Source organism: Hibiscus syriacus, unplaced genomic scaffold (genome assembly GCF_006381635.1).
Source record: "Hibiscus syriacus cultivar Baekdansim isolate YM2019G1 unplaced genomic scaffold, ASM638163v2 tig00016004_pilon, whole genome shotgun sequence".
Taxonomy (NCBI): domain Eukaryota; kingdom Viridiplantae; phylum Streptophyta; class Magnoliopsida; order Malvales; family Malvaceae; genus Hibiscus; species Hibiscus syriacus.
Genome location: NW_024062379.1, coordinates 733163 through 751901, shown reverse-complemented (window position 1 = coordinate 751901; position 18739 = coordinate 733163). Strand labels below are relative to the sequence as shown.

The 18739-nt window shown below is 34.6% G+C and overlaps 2 non-coding genes across 2 annotated transcripts; both read left to right on the top strand.

The window, feature by feature from the left end:
- The first annotated feature begins 12356 nt into the window (after positions 1-12356).
- On the top strand, positions 12357-12462 carry LOC120208203. The gene has a single exon (XR_005524282.1). It is a non-coding gene; the product is annotated as a small nucleolar RNA R71 (small nucleolar RNA).
- Positions 12463-17975: 5513 nt separating this feature from the next.
- On the top strand, positions 17976-18082 carry LOC120208202. The gene has a single exon (XR_005524281.1). It is a non-coding gene; the product is annotated as a small nucleolar RNA R71 (small nucleolar RNA).
- The last annotated feature ends 657 nt before the right edge of the window (positions 18083-18739 follow it).

Sequence of the window (18739 nt, the reverse complement as noted above, 5' to 3'; positions counted from 1 at the left end):
CCCAAAGTCTTTCTATCATGTAATTTAGTCCAATAGATAGGGGTGTGACATCTATGCCCATATAGTACCTCGTACGGTGCCATATGAATGTTGACGGTTGTTATTGTAAACAAACTCAGCCAAGGGGAAAAAGTCCTCCCAACTACCATAGAAATCAATAACATAGCCTCGTAACATATCCTCAAGAACCTGAATCACCCTCCCAGATTGACCATCAATCTATGGGTGGAAAGCTGTATTAAAATTCAGTCGAGTACCCAGAGCCTCATGTAGTGCTTTCCAGAATCTTGAGGTAAATCTCGGATCTCGATCGGAAATAATAGATAACGAAACACCATGCAATCTAACGATCTCTGACATATGCAATCTAGCTAGCTTGTCCAAGGAATAATTAACCCGTACAAGAATAAAGTGAGTTAACTTTGTGAGTCTATCAATAATCACCCATATAAAATCTTTTTTCGAAGGAGTCAGAGGTAGACCAGTAAAACATCCATCGTAAATCGCTCCCACTTCCACTCAGGAATCTTAATATGTTGTAACAAACCAGATGGATGTTGATGCTCTCCCTTAACCCGCTGACAAGTCAAACATCTAGCCACAAAATCAAAGATATCTTACTTCATGCCAACCTAGCGGTATATCTCTATCTGATTTCAGTACATCTTATCTCCACCTGGATGTATAACATAAGGACTACTATGAGCCTCACAAAGGATAACTTATCTCAACTCCGTATCATTAGGCACACAATATCGACCCTTAAAGCATAAAACTCCATCGTTGTCAAAAGCGTAATCTGGGGTGGAGCCCTGCTCAACTTACTCAATAATGGGGAGCAATGAGCTATCAAGAATTTGCTTGGTCGTGATGTCCTTGGCCAAGGTTAGCTTAACCTAAAACTCTGTTAACATAATGTCATAATCATATAACTTCATCTTAGAAAATAAGGACCTCAGAAAAGATATTGTCTTTCGTCTTAGAATATCATCAACGGCATTAGGTTTACCCGGATGATAATCAATCTCACAATCATAGTCCTTTAGAAGTTCAAGCAAATAGTGTTAGCAGATACTTCAAACTTTTATGATCAGTAAAAATGTAACACTTTTCTCTATAGAGGTAGTGTCTCCAAATCTTCAAAGCAAAGATCACGACTACCAACTCCATATCATGGGTCGGGTAATTGCACTCATGCGGCCTCAACTGACGGGACACATAAGTGACTACTCTCTCCTTCTGAATCAGAACACAACCAATTCTATAGTGTGAAGCATCACTATTAACTGTAAAATCCTTCCCAGGCTCAGGTTGAGTCAAAACTGGATTTTGAATCAAAGTTGTCTCCAATTTCTCAAAACTCTCATGTTGTGCATCACCAAAGTCAAATAGGACATTCTTTATCAATAACTTCGTCAAAAGGGTAGCAATGATCGAGAAGCCCTCGACAAAATATCGATAATACCAGACTAAGCCCAAGAAACTATGAATCTCAGAGATATTATTAGGTTGCTTCCAACTCACAATGGCCTCAATCTTACTCGGATCGACCTGAATACCTCTAACAGAAATAATATGCCCAATAAATGACCCATCCCGAAGCCATAATTCACACTTACTCATCTTGGCACAAAGACGGTATTCTCTTAGAGTCTGTAGAACAATCCTCAGATGCTCATCATGTTCTGCCTCAATCCGAAAATAGATCAGAATATCATCAATGAAAACCATAAAAAATGATCTAAATAGGGATGGAACACTTACTTCATCATATCCATAAAGGTTGTCGGAGTATTTATCAAATCAAAAAGCATCACCAGAAACTCATAATGCACATATCTAGTTCGGATGATAGTCTTTATAACATTTAAACACTTTATCATCAACTAATAATACCCCGAACGAAGATCAATCTTCGAGAATATAGTATCTCATCACAATTGATAGAATAAGCCATCAATCTTGGGCAGTAGGTATTTATTCTTGATCGTCAACTTGTTCAACTTCTAGTAGTCAATACATAGTCTGAGCAATTCATCATTCTTTTTCATGAGCAGGATCAAAGCTCCCTAAGATGAGGTATTATGCCTGATGAAACCTCGATCAAGTAATTCCTGCAATTAGACCTTTAACTCATTGAGTTTTTTCGGGCCATACGATATGGTTCCATATAAACAAGATCAGAACCCAGATAGGTCTCAATCTTAAACTCTACCTCTCTATTCCAAGGTAAACCTCATAACTCCTCAAGGAAGAGATCAAGAAACTTGCTAATTGTACGAATCTCCTTGATCTTGGAATAAAAGCCTTTAGTATTAAAGATACAGGCAATAAAGATCTTATATCCCTTTCGGATCATCCAATCGACAGTCAAAGTTGATACAATATTAGAAATATAGCCTCGATGCTCTCCAACTAACACTACAGTCCGACCATTAGAAGTCTTTAGAGTATCTCTCTTGTACTCACAATCCAAATTGACGTAATGTTTATTCAACCAATATACCCCAGAATCAAATCGAACTCCTCTAAATGAAGCTCCATAAGGTTGGTAAGAAATTTTTCACCTTGAACTTCTAGAGGACAACGTCTAAATACCTTATTCACAAGAATTGATTATTTTACTGGACTCCAAATAGTAACAACACTCTCGATGTCCTTGATCAAAATATAAAGATCTCGGGATACAAAACTCGAAACACAAGAGTGAGTGGAGCTGTTATCTAATAATGCAAAGTATGGAACATAATAAATAGTACATGTACCTGCGATAACCTCTGGCTCATCTTTATCATTCCAACATCTGACAGCATACGCAAGAGTTGGCTGTCTAGACTCGGATATACCTGGTTCGCTACTCTATTGGGAATTAGCTTAAATGTCAGTCCTGGAAACAGATCTGGATATCTTTCCCTGGCTATGACCTCTAATTGGGGTCTAAATAAAAGCCTTAGAATGTGCAGGAGCTAGAGTGGATGTCCACTATGCAGATATTGGATACAGACAATTCCACATAAAGTGATCATTGGATCCACATAAGAAGCAAGCACATGTCTTTTTTTGATACTCTCTTGCATGACGGATTCCACATAACTCGTAGACAAGCACCTGAGGGAAGCCTGATGAATCACCTCGAGTAACAGTTAGGGATGAAGGTGATGCAGGCCTAGAACTAGTACGACTCCTCTGGGAGTAGTAGTACGAGTCTTCTTCCCAGGATATGCAGAAGAATCAGCCGAAATATAAGACCTCCTAGATCACTCTCGATCTATTTGGTCACTAACAGGAGTTACGACCTTAACTTCCTCAATAACTTTTTCTCTACCCACCAAAACATCATATACCTCATCCTGATGGGCCACCACTTGGCTATGGAGCTCATGTCTAAGTCCCAAAGCAAACTTGTGGCACCTATCCCTCTCGGTAGGCACCAAACTATAACCATACTTCAACAACTTTAAGAATTTCATCTCACACTTAGAAACGGTCATGTCTCCCTAAACTAGATCCTAAAACTATTGTCATCTCACAGCCAAATAGTGCTCTCCAAGGAAATGATTCTTGAAGTGCTCATTGAAGAAATCCCACGTCAGAAGATCGGTAGGAACACTGCTCAATACTGACTCCCACCTGGTGTGGGCATTCCCGTCAATCATCGAAATAACTTCTAAATACCTCTTCAATGGATCCAAACCTAGCTGATCTATATGTCTCTTTGTATCATAGAGCCATTTTTTAGCTTCAATAGGACCTCCAAATGTCTTGGCCCTTTGGTTTCTCTGACTGCACCCTAGATTAACTGAAAAAATTGCCTACCGATAGTATCATCCAATACAACCCTTGTAGGCTCAGACCTAGGAACTGACGCTCACCTAATAGGTGTTGTCATATTAATACCAAGAGCAGGCGATAGATTGACAATATAATCGTCTATCGGGTCAGCAAACCTAGCTGCTCAACCTCGCCCGCAGCCAGGCTGACGACTTCATCTAGTACTAATAAATGATCTCAGGGCTTATTATACAAGAATAAAACTTAGGGTTAGATTTGGCACTAAAGTAACGAACACATTTAAACTTGTAAAATCATGTGACATTACCTTACAATAAATTGTAAAACATTTCAGAATAATGTTTTTATTTATTTAGGACTCTTCCACAATCCGAGGGTTAAAAAGCTCTGATACCAGCTAAATGTAAACACCTAGACCTATCCTATACGTTACAACTAGATCTAGCAGATTACATTAACGATCTTAAAAATAATTTAAAATAGTAGGAATAATAATTGAGTATCATGACAATTTTGTGCATCCGTAGTAAAATAAAATGTGTTATAAAACATGTATTTCAAAATAATACAGGCACATGTCACCAAATAAAAGGCAGGGAAGGGTGCCATCCAAAAGTATCTGAAAGTGGAAAGAGTTTGGGGGAGTGAGCTAGTAAGCTCAATGTGTTCCAATAGTGTAAATAAAACGTCATAGAATAATATTCAGGAAATAATCCAGTAAAGTATCATAGAGTAATAGTGAGGTTTATATTTAAAAATTCATAACTACCTTCCTTTCGTACACCAAAATGCAATCCCTTAGAATTGCTTTCATAAGGACTTACTACTATACCAAATGGGTATAGGGTACATGTGTCATCATATCAATATCAAGAGTAGGCGACGAATCTACAATATAATTGTCTATCGGGTCAGCAAACCTAGTGGCTCGACCTCGCCAGCGGCCAGACTGACGACTTTGTCTGACACTCATAATAAAAGATCTCAGGGTTCACAATATAAGAAATAAACTTAGGGTCAAATTTGGCACTGAAGTACCAAACACATTTAACCTTATAAAGTCATGTGCCATGGCCTTACAACAAGTTGTAAAACGTTTCAAAATAATGTTTTTATTTATTTAGGACCCTTCCACAATCCGAGGGTTAAAAAGCTCTGATACCAACTAAATGTAACCCCCTAGACCTAGCCTATACGTTGCAACTAGATCTATCAGATTACATTAACGGTCTAAAAAATAATTTAAAATCATAGGAATAATAATTAAGTCAGATCAAGTAATATCAAACGTAAAGTACTATGAGTATAACAAAATATCGAATACCATTAGTAAACCAATATCAAGTATAATTATAATTTCGTGCATCCGCAGTAAAATAAAATACATCATAAAACATGTAATTCAAAATAATACTGGAACATGTCACAAAATAAAAGGTAGGTAGGGGTGCCTATCCAAAAGTATCTAAAATGGGAAAGAGTTTCAGAAGTGAGCTAGAGAGCTCAGTGTGTTCCAATAGTGCAAATAAAAAGTTATAGAAAAATATTCAGAAAATAATCCAATAAAGTATCATAGAGTAATAGTGAGGTTTATATTTAAAAAAATCATAACTACATTCTTCTCGTACACCGAAATGCAATCCCTTAGAACTATATCCATAAGGACTTACCCTATACCCATTGGGTATAGGAGCCAACCTAAGGGAGCACCTTGGGCCATAAAGACTTACCCTAGATGAAGCATAAGAGCCCACCTGAGGAAAGTACTCCTAGACCATAAGGACTTACGTAAAGCACAAAGTATGGGAGCCACCCTAAAGAAGTACCTTAGGGTCCATAAGGTCTTACCATAGGCCTAGAAGCCTCCCAAAGGTTGCCCAAGGGCCATAAAAATTTAGCATCTTGATCAGAACTGCACCTCAGATACTCCAGGTAACATCCCAGAAAATACCTCAATGAAAATAATTTATATAATATCAGTGTATATAGTAAATCGTCAATAAGACATATTTATTATTTAGTAAAACATGTAAGAAGAGAACATGTATCATGTAACATTTTTCATGATCAATATAACATGAATCATGATTAAAATTAGATGATTCATTCGTATCTCAAAATAGGTAAAATAATCATGTAAACAGGTATATGGAATACAAGGAATAAAGTAGCAAAACGGGATCAATTTAGGAGTCTAATAAGCATATGCCTCGCCATACTCTATAGCAGTGCTATAACCTAAATCATAATGAAACATAATTGTTATTGAAGTGATAATTTAAATCTAAATATTCTTAAGGTTTATGGATTATACGGGTAATCACTAGCTCACGGGGTCAAACGAATCAAAAGGAGATGGGTAGAGTTCTCGAACGGTCGGGAGAGTCACGTGTACCTTTAATAAACTATATCTTAAATAAATCATTTTTCTTTAATTTAATTAAGCTTAAATAAAATACTTAAATACATATATGTGTTCAGGTTTAATGGTTAGTTTGGAGGCTTTCGAGTTAGAATTTGATGAAATAGACTTTGGATTCGGAATTAAGACGTCAAAAATATAAAATATGACTTTTTAGAAAATTTGACTTTTTGATCAAAGTTAACACTGGTCAACATCAAAGTCAACTCTAGTCAAACTCAATGATCAGGTCAATGGGTTGACTCAATTTGAGTGAACTTAGGACGAGTAGGCTTAGTTTGAATTGACTTGTTTTGGATCGGTTTGACTCGGTTCAGTCTCGCCATACTGGTTCAGTCCAAGTAGGCCCATTCTAAAAGGTTCAACAGTCGACCGAGAATACATACTAGCATCGCGTAAGGTGAGGAAGAAGATGGTTTTGATGATTCGATCACTCCCGAGACATCCACACAACCAAAAACAACTAATTACAACTTAAAATTAGGCAAAAAATAATTAAAAATACACAAAACTGAGACAGGTGTACTCACCGACAATGACAAGAGAAAAATGGGAGACTGGGAGTTTCGTCGGTTGGGTTTTGTTCATAATGACTCGGGGAGCACGATGGTGAGGGCGGTGTGTTAAATGGTCGGTCGGATCAACAGTAAACGTCGATTAACAACAACGCTGGTTAGTTTTCCCGACGAGGTTTCACGATGAGTTTTACGGTGAACATCATCGATATTGGGTGTGAGGAGCTCGGGTTTTGTTAGAGCGGGGTTGCTGTCTAGGTGGCAACCACGGCGGTCGATGGTTGTTCGGTGGTAGTGAAGGTGACGGGTGGCTTAAGGATTTAGTGGTTTTGGGGAATTTAAGAATTTGGGTTTGAAGTATGATATGGCTGAAAAATGATTTGGGGATCATAAATTGAGCCCGATTATTACATATATTATTTTCCTTATTTTAAACATCAATAGTACCCTTGCTTAGATGGCCAAGCCATGGGTGGCCATTCCCCTAGGGTCACGTGGTTCAAGCAACCATAATCATAACTTTTTCATTTTTGTTTTTGTTTTTCTCTATTGACCAAAAATGTGAAAATTCATAGCTAAATCCTTAAACTTTTTAGATACTTGAAACCGACTTAGAAATTTTCAAAATTACCTAATATGGTCCCTTAATTACATTAAATAAATTAAATATATTTTAATTAAAAAAAGAGCGGTTTTGATCTCTTATGTTATCTGTTCAATCAGTTTTAGTCTCTCGGTCGTTAACTCCTGCTAATGATGGCATACTCTCCATTCGTCCTGTTAATAAAAGGTTAAGTTATATGAAAGAAAAAATTATTTGTATAATGAATATCAATAACAATATCGACTGAAATGTAATATCAAATTATGAACTGATAAATTGATAGTGCAAGTCAATTCCATTTATGTTCAAATTTCCTTTACTATTGCAAATAAATTAGTCTTAAATTTTGATGCACACATTTTAATTTTAATAACGAAAATAATTTAAAGTTTATGGGGTGGCCCGATCTAATTTGAGGTGTCACATTAGGGTCTCTAGAGTGACCCGCGGTAAAAATATATAAAAATAAAATTTATGTCAAATCATTTAAATCATAGGAAAAATTCTAACTAAAATATAACTTTAGAATTCATTTTAAACATTAAAACAAAATCCACTATAAAATAAGTTTCAGACTCTCATATAAATAAAATGTAGCTTTTATACCCCTAATTAGACATGCACCGTACTCTTCAAGCAACGCTGATGGAACTACACAAGATCAATTCTTTAACTTGAAATAGTAAATAATAAAATGAGCTTTGGGAAAACTCAATAATAAAGAACTACCAGATGATTCTATAGCTCACAATCAGATGTATTGCAAAGCATAAAATTTTATTAAGATCCAGACATCTACAAATTCCAATTATGATTTAAAATTAATTAATGGATACTCACGATAATAATCGGGAAGTCCATATATGGGAAGAAATCAGACATAGATCAATTTTGAAGATTTAAGTTGGAGATTCTAATGTGTTCTATCAGTTCAGAGAAGTGTACAGATAGTTTAAAATAGTAGAAATATATTTCCTTAAAATATATTTTTAAAATAATTTTAATACCCTCCAACCAAACACTGATATGCAATTATCTAGAACTGCATCAATAACGTCTTACCCTAGGCCCATTGGGATTAGAAGCCTACCTAAGGGGATATCTTTGGTCCATAAAGACTTATCGTAGAGGAAGCATAGGAGCCATAAGGGAGCACCTTGAGTCCATAAGGACTTACCCTAGTTGAAATGCAAGAACCTATTAAAGGGGGTACCTTTGGTCCACAAGGTCTTACCCTAGGCCTATTTGGGCGAATACACCATCCTAAGGGGGTGCCATCCTAAGGGACTACACTATATAGCTGAACTGATCACCTTCAGAAATCATCACTAAACAGATCCCGACAAGATAAACATGTATAAATGCGATATTTATTTTATTCTTGTATTGTAATAGTAATAGGGATGACAAACGTTCTCAGGTCATGTTTCCTCGGTACGACATTTAGGTTTATTGTTAGTTTTAAAATTTATCCAAAGGTGTTCACTTATTCTTTGTCATGAGGGTATTTAGGCCCCTTCGATGCTTAGGAATATTTAAGTCATTCCAAACCTTTTAGTCATAGACAATACTTTCGATTAATTGGTCTTTAGATGTTTATTTAGAAATAAAAAAATCTAATTGTTTTGAATTTTCAAAGGTTAGAAATGTATTACCAGGTCTTTCTAAATATGTCATGAGTATAATAAATTAATCGATAGTTCTATTGGGCCAAATTTGAGTTCTCAGGTTATTTCCATTATCAAGAGAAATTCATGTCCTTTTTACACCTCGAAGGTATTATTTTCATTTCTCATCCAAGTATTTTAGGCATTAAATCTTTTAAAGAGAATAATCAAGATGTAAGGTTTCAAGTTTAACTGATTTATCAATTAATCACTGAACTTGAAATTTCATAGTAGTCATCTAATTCCTTCTACAAGTCATTCGATATCTTACCTTGTTTACTATCCAAATTTGGAATTCAATTCGAGTTTGAAACAATCAACGATAATAACAAGATCGATCTTATTCATTCATGCATTAATCAATTATCAGCATCTACCGTAAAACACAGAAAAGGTAGTAAAGTATTATCTTGACTCTAAGATAAATCAGTCGACCTTTTAAACTAATTTTGATCACCCTTGAACTTCAATTCGACGTCTCATAATATCTTAGACACATAGAAAAATAATTTTCATTAGAAACATAACTTAAATGAAAAAATCATATTAAATCAGAAGTTCAAACATTGAAAAATAGTTTATCAAGTTCGAATTTAGAAAAATAAACCTCAAAAACAGACTCATGACATCAAAAAAAATCAGGGTATGAATTCCTAAAAAAGTCAACTAATGGTCAACCGTTAGTCAAAGGCTGATCAATAGCCAATGACGACTTGACGCGGCTCCACTCGGTGCAGCTCGACTTAAGTCGATGCAACTCAGTTCAGCTCCACTCGACTTGATTTGGATCAGTTCCGCTTATAATAGTTTAGATCGATTCTACCTAAATTCTAGAATTTTCCAAACATACAACGCCCACGCGTAGGGGGCAACGTATGCAGCGGCTTAGGACTTTGAAACTTCACCAATTTTTCCATAATTAAAGTTTAATGGCTCGAGAGTCTTTTACTATTGTTATTTTATGACGACAAATGATGCAAATGACCATACACGAACAGTCGAAATATCTCCTCGCTCACCCCTTATGATGATGACACCTAAAATACCAAAATAATCAGAACCACGAGAGAAACATGATGGTTTCAATGGTGTCGTGAATCGATGCTCGGATGGTGACAAATCAATTATCAAAGTTTGATACGAGATATAGAAAAATGTGTCCTTTTTTGGAGTGAAAGAAAAAGAGAGATGAAGAAATAACATTTGTAACTCCAATTATTGGGTCATTTTACTCTTTTTTTTTCATGCCACTCAAAGTTAATGGGTAAACTACACCCGAAGCCACTAACTTCTTTAATGTTCAACTTTTTAATTCAAGCTTTACCCGTGATTCAAACTAGTCCTTATTATTCACTATTATCTTTCAAATAAACCTTCAAACTTTTACGTTTCTTAATTTAGTTTCGTACAACATCTATAACTTCATATAAAAATTCTAAATTTCCTAAAAGTGCCAATTTAGTCCTTAATATTTCAAATAAAATTTAAACCCCAAAATCAGGTATGACAACTCTCCCCCTAAAAAAATTTCATTCACAAAATTTACCCGAGTCAAACATCTTAAATACGTTAAAAACCCTCATATGGTCAAAACAGGTAGTACAAACATAAAAGATAGCAAGTAATACTAATGTCAAATAACATGACGTTTAGAAAACATACATCAATAGAAAAAGTAATATACGTCATAAAAAGCATATATCCAAATATAGGCACACATCACCAAAATAAAAGGCGGTTTGAAAGATGAAAACATTACAATAAAAAAGTATTGTAAATGATGTGTCAATCCTCCAATAGAACAAATCAAATATTAATTAAATATCTTAATCAAAATAACATCAATAGAAAGATATCATCTCAACATAAAAAATATACAACTAGCATTCAGGTTTCATAGTCAACTCAAGTTGGTAAACAGTTTATCTTATTATCTTAATTATCCCTATAGTTCAAAGAATTCACGACTCAGTTTTACCTTTACGCCAATCTCAATACTTTCTTCCACAAATATACTTGGATAATACATAATATTCAACACTGAACATGGTGTCGCAATCCTTCAAATTAACATAAGACCCTTGATTGTCTGAAGCCTCACTTAGGTAATCACATATAAATCTTAGCCCATTGGATAGTGAGGAGTGATCCACACATAATTATCTTTAAAGACCATGTTTGTACATATCACTTTGCAAAGAGAGTTGTCATTTATGAGTATGGGAATAAATTCTACATAATATACGTACTCAAATCCCTTGTTATACTCAGAAATTATGCATCTAATGTAATAAGATTTTTTGGCAGATGACACTTACTTACATCTAGTGCAACATTAAGACATAACTATTCCTTCATGAAGTCTTATATGTGCAACCCGATATTGGCTAGTTAGCCTCTTCCCAATAACCTCATATCAATTAAATCATTGAAGTTTAAGGCTTGACACTTATCAGATTCCAAACTTATAAAATTGTAATGAGAATGATTCCATAGATTTCCAATTCGGTTCATCGATGCAGAACTTAGGAGGAAATCATCTTGTTTGAGCTTAGACAAGGTATTTTTCTCTTCCATCCACTTCAACTGCAATTCTTAATCATTCAATTTCTCTTTAAGACTCCCAAGACTAAATTGGGTTCATAAATCTTGTTCGAGCTTAGACAAGATACCTTGCAAGGGCTAAATATGTTGAAGCTTCATTAGAATTATGCCCTTGATAATTTTGTTGATTGCTACATTGTTGTGGTTGCATTGCATGATAATGCGACTATTGATGTTGCAGTATAAGTTATTGTTGTACATATTTTTTTTGCAACTAATATTGATGTTGTGTATTCCCAAAATTTGATTGCAATGCCCCATTGAGATTTGCTACATTCTGAATTCTCCATGATAGATTGGAATGATTCTTGAAGTTTGGATTGTAGGTGTTCCCATATGTGTTGTCATTTTCATTCTTGTTGCAATTTGTTAAAAAAATAAACAAACCCATGGTTTTATAGACATTCCTCAAAGTTATGATTGTCACCGCAATAAGCACAAGAAAAAATAGATGTGGATTTAACTTTATACATACCTCCAAGCTTTTTATCTTTTTCATCATCTCAGTCAATGTTGTCACATGTGTAGTTAATGTGTTCAGAGCATCATTGTCCATTGTAGCAGCAACACGCCTCCCCGACATGATTCTTGTGTTCGAGTATTGGTAGTCATTATTGGAAATCCTCTCAATCATATCATAAGCCTCATTGTAAGAATTATCCAACAATGCTCCATTGGTCGATGCATCTACAACTATCCTTGTTTGTATATTAAGTCCATTGTTGAACATCTCCATTTTTGTCCAATTCTGGAAACCATGAATCGGGCATTTCTGTAGAAAGTCTTTAAATCACTCTCATACTTTATACAAGTTCTCATCTCCAATTGCTTGAAATATGTGATGTCATTCCTTAATCTAGCATTCATGTTAGGAGGATTAAATCGCAACAATAACTTTTGCGCAAGTTCATTCCATAATGCTATAGCTCCCGGTGGTAATGAGTTAAGGCCGCGCCTTGGCTTTGTCACAAAGTGAGTAGGGAAACAATTTCAACTTTAGTGCTTCCTCGGGCACAACTTGTTGTATGAATAAATCACAAACTTTTATAAATGCTCTCAAGTGTGCTCGAGGGTCCTTGGAGTGCATCCACTATATTGTCCCAATGATTGTAACATTTGAAACATCACCATCTTTAACTCAAAGTAGGCAACATGAATGGCAGGACAAACAATACCAAAGTTTAAGTCATCCAACATGGGCACAACATGCTCTTGGATTATCCTATTCCTTTCATCAATATTGCGGTAAACTGGCCGCATTGGAATATTTTGCAAGGGAGGATCCACTCCTTCGTTTTCTCCATTATTATTTGGGAGATCGCGATTATCCTCAATTGGTAATAGTAGTTCACCATCGTTTCCTAAAACGTTACTAGCCATGTTTTGATGTTGTTAATTTTCTTGTCTCCTTCGATTCTCTTTATCTCTGGATCAAAATGTATTTAGTATTGGTTGTTGTTTCATGCCATGCACTAGCAACACCCTGTTAAAAGCAACCTATAAAACAAAAACAAAAAAAATATGTTAGTAAAAATACAATTCTAAAACTAATGACACTAGTCCCCAACAATGGTGGCCAAAAATTTGACACTTTGAATAATGTAACAACAAAGTGCAAGCATACACTATCTTATCAAGTAATAAAGTGGATGCAAATTAATGCATCAAGTATGGTACCCACAGAGACTTGTATTACTCAGAGAATTGTCATAGCATTAGTTAAACAAATTAACAAAATTTTGTAGGTGATATTGTCAACAAAGCAACAAAAATATAAAGATAAAATAAATATATGAATAAAGAGATGATATGATGAAGGAAATGACAACAGTGGTAATGAAAGTACTGGATCGACTCAAGCAAAAGATTGTGGAAATGTTAAACTCAATCATGCAATTAACGATGTCACAGAAATAAGATTAATGCATCTAACATTAACTTAGCAGCTTTACCTTTCTCGATGGATTTTACCCAAAAATTCACACCAATGCTATATATCTATACCCACATATGCAAATTTACTAAGTATGTTATGACAATCAGTCAATTTGATCTCTCTACACTGAAATGTTTCTCGTGTAATCACTAATGCTTCGACAATGACTCTCTCCTCTTGATGCACTGCTCACACAATGCCACTCACCTCTCGATGTAATGGACTGGAAATATATATATATATATCTTTATAGTAAATGTCTTAATAAAAATCGAGTAAACACCAATCGAAATAATGGATAAAATTAATTAAATATGAAACTCATAAATAGATTTAAAAATATAAACATATATGGTTTAACAAATCCCACAAAAATTACATTTTATTTTAACTAAACAAAAATAAAACCCCCTCTCGAATTCATCTCATCGTTGTTTTCACCGAGGCTCTTATTGATCATCAGCCACCACCCTCTCGGTGTTGTGACTTTTCCTTCACTTCCAGCTATTGCTCTTCCCCAAAGTTGCCTGAGTGGCCATGGTTGGTGTTTTAGAAAATAAATGAATGAAATAAAACACTAAGAAGCTCTCCATTGATTAAATGTTTCCGCCTTCTTTATATATTAATAAAACCCTAAAAAGTAGAGTTTAAGCCCCCTATTAAATTGAGTCTCCTTTTCCATTAAGACTTCTTTATACTTTTCAATACTTTCCATAATATGATTATATACAATTATTAACAGTTTTCGACTGGTGCATCAATTGCTATAGCAACGGATCCGTAGTCCTGCCTCACGATAACTCTTAGCAACATCTACAGCATCAGATAATGTCATAGCATCAGAGTAGCAATTTCACAAAAAAAATATCATAATTAAACCAAAATATACCAGCTGACTCCCAACAATGCATGTAATGTAAAATTAATTAAAACCACATTGAATATGATCCTAAAATGCTAAAGTGAAAACATAAACCTAAGTAAAAAGGCCTTAAATAATAAATCTTTTTGGAGAGTTATCACACCCCCAAACCTAAGTGTTTGCTTATCCTCAAGCAACTACATTGCAAAGAATGCAACTATGCAAAACAATATTGCCTAGTTTACTCATATTTTTAACTTAAATATTCAGTTCTTAGAATTTTTTTTGTTACCATAGAGGTGGTAGCATTAATCAATCTTAAATTAAGGAATGTATTGTCAAATTACAAAAGTCAGAATCCATAGAGTGTTGTAGTGTTCAAGCAAGGTGTATCCAATCAATACTTAGCTAAAATAGAAAATTTTGGTCCTACTCACTTATTTAAACTTTCATTTTTGTAGCAACATCTTTCTCACTTCATTTTATTTCTAGAGTCAGTGTTAGACACCTCCAATCATTCTTTCCTCTCTATGTTTTCCAATGCTAGAGCCAGTGTTGGGCACCTCTATCATTTTGGTATTTCCATTTCATTATTAAAGCCAATTTTGGGAACCTTTAGTAGATTGCAAAATTACGTTATAATTTTCTCTCTTTTATTTCACAAAAGTTAGTTTTAGGCACCTCTAGTATTCTTTTAAAAGTTTGAATGTTTGCTACATTACCTACTAATGTTATGAGATTTGTAGGGTTTAACTATTCTTATGTCTCAAAGTATTGAGGGCATAGACCTATTGTATTAAAGTTTACTATACAATCCTAACTCCAGTAAGAATCTAACATATTCCCCTAACATTTCTTTACTCAAAATTTTCTCTTCATCAAACTTTATAAAAAAGAGTTTAAATTTTTTTATCAATTGCAGTAGTATCTTAATCCAGTGATAATGAACTAACAATATGAGCATAACCAATACAAATGTAACAACAAAAAATGAACAACACACCCTCAAGTCTAATATGTGCATTTTTCTCAATGCATGCAAACAAAAATAAAAAAAAAACGAATATAAATGCATAATATAATGGGGGCAGTGATACTCCCCTTGTGAGTTGAGTCAACACTGGTTGATGAAATTTTCCTCTCATTCTCATGTTGTTACGCTGTGAGTAGCAATAGCGACACAAAACTGAGAAGGATACAGTGATCAACGTGGAGACATTATCTAAAAAATATCTCAAGATAAAATTATTAAATAAAACTAATAAATGGAAAACTAAAACTAATCTAATATCATAAATGAATTATTGAAAGCAAGTAAAAAACAATTGATTTCATGTAGTGAAATGAAAGTTTGTGGTAACTTCTCATGGGTCTCGGCAAAATGATTCTTGTTTATGTTTGCCAATGGTTTTTGTGACATAATCATGTTGCTTCAGGTCCTTTGCACTTGTGAGATCAAAACATTGTTCGAAGAAAAACCCTTGTTTGTTGGAATTGGTCATTAATCACACTTTATCATTGCACCATATAAATTCATGGGCTTGATAGGCTAAATTTTCAGAGATGAGCTTTCATATTCAAAGCCTTGTGAGAGCTTCCTTGATGCCTTGATTTTTGCTATGTTTTTTACACCATGGTAGCATTTGTATTTTTCCTCTGATGCTCATACCGTGACTCTATAGTCGACATTATTTGTGCAAAACTATTGTTAATGCCAAGATCAATGTAAAAGAATTGGTTACCCTCAATTGACTTTCTCTTTATGGTCTGGCTCATTTGATTCTTCTATTGTCACGACAATCTTAAAGAGATTTTCTATGCTTCCATATTCATCTAATTGCTCTTGTATTATTGCTTCGATAATATCAATATAATGACATTTGTCTTCTTCATCACATTGTAATGGGTTGAGCACATTAAATGTAATTTACTGATCAATTAGGTGCATTGTGAGTTCTCACTTTTCAACATCAATTAATGTTTGTCCTATAGCAAGGAATGGTCTACCTGGTATTATTGACACGTCTTTTTCCACTTCACAATCCAAGACAATAAAGTCTACTCGAAAAATGAATTTGTTCACTCAGACTAATACATCATCTTTTTTTCTCTTTGGGATAAGCAATGGATCTATTAGCAAGTAGATGCATCACGATTATAGGTCTTGCTTCACCAATCCCAAGTTTTCTAAAAATAGAAAAAGGCATTAAGTTAATGGTGGAACCTAAGTTACAAAGCTACACCTATGTACTGATTGTCAATAGAACAAAGAATAGTAAAACTCCTTGGGTCTTTCAACTTCGGTGGCAATTCTCTCTTGACAATGGAGCTACACTCTTCAGTGAGTGCAACGGTCTCAAAATCAGCAATCCTATATTTATTTGAAAACACTTTTTTCATAAACTTGACGTAGTTCAGTGTTTGTTCCAAAACTTCCAGCAACGGTATGTTAATGTGCAATTGTCTCAACATATCAAGAAACTTCTTGAACTGTTAGTCCTTATTGCTTTTCTGGAATCTTTGGGGAAACATAGGTGGAGGTCACACTTTAGGTTGTAGAGGCAATGGTTTATAATTACTGCTTTACCCAACATCCTTTGTCACAACATCAATGTTGGGTTTTTCAATCACCTCTTTCACTTCTTTTCATTTAGGTTGTGATAGGGGTCTCTCATAATCTTTCTTGTTCTCAATCGGTTTCCCAAGGTGATGTTCACTCCTTGTTGTAATGGCTTTTCCATGTGCTTTAGGAACTTTAGTATCATTCGACAATGCATATTGTGGTCTTTTGCTTAACGCATTAGCCAATTGGTCAACCTGATTATCCAATCCTCTCAGCGATGCAGACTGGCTTTGGATGATAGCATAATTCCTTGAGATATACTCTTCCAATAAATATTCAAGTGTCGAAGATATTGAAGCTTGTTTGGAATTCTTCCCTAGATAATTATGTTGATTTCTTTATTGTTGTGGTTGCATTGCTTGATGATGCGACTATTGATGTTGCAACATCGTTTATTCTTATACAAATTGTTGATGCGACTGATATTGTTGTTGTTCATTCCCAAAATTTGAATGCAACTTTGCATTTGGATTTTCTACATTCTGACGTCTCCATGATTTTTGAAGTTTGGATTGTTGATGTTCCTATATGTGTTGGCATTTTCATTCCTGTTGTAATTTCTCAAAAAAAAAAAATACACAAACTCGGGGTTTTGTGGAAATTCCTTAAAGTTATTATTTTCACAACAATACATATAAGAAACAATAGATACAAATTTAACTTCATACATACCTCCATATTTCTATATATTTTTCATCATCTCAATCAATGTTCTCACATGTGTAGTTAATGTGTTCAGAGCATTCTTGTCCATTGTAGCAACAACACGCCTCCCCTACATGATCCTTGCGTTTGGATATTGGTAGTCATTATCAGAAATCCTCTCAATAATGTCATAAGCATCATTGTAAGACTTATCCAGCAATACTTCATTGGTCGATGTATATACAACCATCCTTGTTTGCATATTATGTCCATTTTAGAACATCTCTATTTGTTTCCAATTATGGAAACCATGCGTTGGGCATTTCCGCATCAAGTCTTTAAATCGCTCTCAAGCTTCATACAAGTTCTCATCTACCAATTACTTGAAATATGTGATGTCGTTTCTTAATTTGGCATTCATGTAGGGAGGATTAAATTACAACAATAACTTTTGTGCAAGTTTATTCCATGATGTTATAGCTCCAGGAGGCAAAGAATTAAGTCCCGCCTTGGCTTTGTCAAGAAGTGAGTATGGAAACAATTTTATCTTTAATTCTTCCTTGGAAATTCTTTGTTGTATGAATGAATCACAAACTTTCATAACTGCTCTCATGTGTGCTCGAGGGTCCTCGGTGTGCATACCTCTATATTGCCCCATTGATTGTAGCATTTGATACATCAATGACTTTAACTCAAAATGGAAGCATGGACTACAAAATGAACAATGTCAGACTTTAAGTAATCCAAAAGAGGCACAACATGATCTCAGATTGGCCTATTTATGTCATCAATGTTGTAGTATGCATGCCGCATTGGAATATTTTACAAAGGAGGATCCACTCATTCTTTTTCTCCATTTTTGTTAAGGAGATTGTGTTTATCCTCAATTGGAAATGGTTGTTCACCATCATTTCACTCAACATTTTGAGCCATGTTTTGATGCTATTGGTTTTCTTATCTCATTTGGTGAAAAGTTCTCTCTATGTCCGGATCAAAAGGTATTAAGTCATAGTTGTTGTTGCATTTCATGCACCAAAAACGCCTTGTTAAAAGCTACCTAAAAAATAAA